The sequence below is a fragment of the Fukomys damarensis genome, unplaced genomic scaffold, assembly GCF_012274545.1.
Source record: "Fukomys damarensis isolate Sample0158 unplaced genomic scaffold, DMR_v1.0_HiC HiC_scaffold_7, whole genome shotgun sequence".
In the NCBI taxonomy this organism is placed as follows: domain Eukaryota; kingdom Metazoa; phylum Chordata; class Mammalia; order Rodentia; family Bathyergidae; genus Fukomys; species Fukomys damarensis.
The window spans coordinates 33,866,522-33,869,178 of record NW_022900919.1 but is presented as its reverse complement, the minus strand read 5'-3'; the positions used below and the strand labels follow the sequence as shown (position 1 = coordinate 33,869,178).

At 40.1% G+C, this 2,657-nt stretch overlaps 1 pseudogene; it reads left to right on the top strand.

The window, feature by feature from the left end:
• The first annotated feature begins 234 nt into the window (after positions 1–234).
• Positions 235–1,765, top strand: LOC104869073 (annotated as a pseudogene).
• Positions 1,766–2,657: the final 892 nt, after the last annotated feature.

The following is a 2,657-nucleotide window of genomic DNA, read 5'->3' as shown; positions in this document are numbered from 1 at the left end:
ACTTTCACTTCTGCACTCAGAGTCCTTGGTTTCTGGGACACAGTCTATTAGTCTATCTTGAGGGCCCTCTGCCCAGGCCCACCGCCCTGAGGGATCTGAGCAAGCAGCAGCAACGGGACTAGCACTCCCAGCCCAGGAGGCCGCCGGGGAGGAGGAACCGAGCTGCTACCACCTGGGCTGGCCCAGAGTAGCACCTGCCCATGCTCGCAGTGAGTTCTAGAGACAGAACAAAAGTCTCATGAAGGCCCTGGAGAGATGGGGAGCCCAATTATCATTCCTAAAGAGGATCAAGAGAAAATGAAAGAGATGTTTAAAATCAATCCGTTCAATTTAATGGCGAGTGAGATGATTGCACCCAGCAGAAGTTTACCCGATTTCGGGTTTGAAGGGTGTAAAACAAAGGTGTATCCAGATAATCTTCCAACGACAAGTGCCATGATTGTTTTCCACAATGAGGCTTGGAGCACACTTCTTTGAACTGTTCGTAGTATCATTCATTAATAGCTCACCAAGAAAAATGGTAGAAGAAATTGTGTTAGTAGATGATGCCAGTGAAAGAGCTTTTTGAAAAGACCTCTAGAGAGTTGTGTGAAAAAACTAAAAGTGCCAGTTCATGTAATTCGAATGGAACAGCGATCTGGATTGATCAGAGCTTGATTAAAAGGAGCTGCTGCCTCCAAAGGTCAAGGGATCACTTTCTCAGATGTTCATTGTCAGTCAGTCCACAGGGGATGGCTGGAGCCTCTCTTAGCCAGGATCAAACAGGACAGGAGAACAGTGGTTTGTCCTATCACTGATGTGATCAGCAATGATACTTTTGTGTATATGGCAGGTTCTGATATGATGTATGGTGGATTCAACTAGAAATTCAATTTTTGCTGGTATCTTGTTCCCCAAAGAGAAATGGACAGCAGGAAAAATGATGGAATTCTTCCTGTCAGAACCGCCTACAATGGCAAGAGACCTTTTTTCAATAGAGAGAGATTATTTTCAGGAAATTGGAACACACAATGCTGGAACGGATATTTGGAGAGGAGAAAGTCTAGAAAATTCCTTTAGGATCTGGCAGTGTGGAGGAACTTCGGAAATTGTTACATGCTCACATGTTGGACATGTGCTTCAGAAAACAACACCTTACACATTTCCAGGAGGCTCAAGGCAAATCATCAAGAAAAATAACAGACATCTTGCAGAAATGTGGATAGATGAATTCAAGAATTTCTTCTATATAACTTCACCTGATGTTACAAAGATAGATTATGGAGATTTATAGCATCAAGACTTGGTCTGAGACACAAACTACAATGCAAACCTTTCTCTTGGAACCTAGGGAACATCTACTCTGATTCTCAAATTCCACATCATTATTTCTCAGTGGGAGAGATATGAAATGTGGAAACAAATCAGTGTCTAGATAATATTGCTAGAAAAGAGAATGAAAAAGTTAGAATGTTTAATTGTCATGGTATGGGAGGTAATCAGGTTTTCTCTTTTACTGCCAAAGAAGAAATTAGAACAGAAGACCTTTGCCTGGACATTTCCAAACTTAATGGCCCTTTTACCATGCTCAAATGCCACCACCTCAAAGCAGCCAGCTCTGAGAGTATGACCCAGTGAAACTGACTCTGCAGCATGTGAACAGTATTAAGTGCCTGGAAAAAGCCACACAAGAGTAAAGCCAGGTGCCCAGCATTAGAGACTGCAATGGAAGCCGGTCCCAGCCTTGGCTTCTTGGAAAAAAATCACCCTTCCAGAAATATTCTGAGACCAAATTTACAAAAAAAAGAAAAAAAAAAGGATTGAATGGGCTACCTCTGCGTACATTTCTGCCACATTAGTAAGTAGCAAAAAAGGAAAAGTGCTTCCTCCACTGCAGGATGTAAAGGTTTATCAGCCATTAAAACTCAGACTCCTCTAGCTTTTCACTAGCTGTGAACCAGCCTTCCTGTGCAAGGACGTGAAACTGCATAGTAGTGAGACTGTGCAAACTGATGTTTACAAGATGGAAAGAGTCATCAAGAGACATGGGAAAGAATAGTCAGACAACAAAACTTAATCAACGAAATGTGGTTTTTGAAGAACTGTACCTTTTATGGTTTGCTTCCACATCAGTAATATCTGCTAAATGTGAAATCCAAATGAAGATGTTTCCAAGTTTTTTTTTTTTCTGATTAGAACTGGTAGCTAGTACATTAATTATGGATATACAAATAGATGAAAAAGAACTGGAACCAGATTCACAATCATGAAAACAACATTTTTACAACAATTTTAAAAATATATTAAACAGGATTTAAAGAAAACTACAAAAAAAGAAAAGACTATTCTCACAGAGCTAGATTTCCAAGATTCTTGCCATGTAGGAGGGGTGGACAGAACTCTGCAGTTCATATGAAGAGCTGAATGTTTTCACTTTAAATATCTGCTGTAATAAACCTAATCTTCATCTTAGTTTTTCCCTCCTCTGAATAAACTGCCTCAGTAAGAGAAGGGAGAAATCCTATACACAGGAATATATCATCAAAAACTATAATCACATATTTCAAAAACTGAACCCCAAGAGACACAAAATGCATTAAAGTACACTGAGGGTGACTTCATTATATATTTCCCCAGTGTATCTGCATGTTAACAGAAGCATATGTGGTAACTAATGA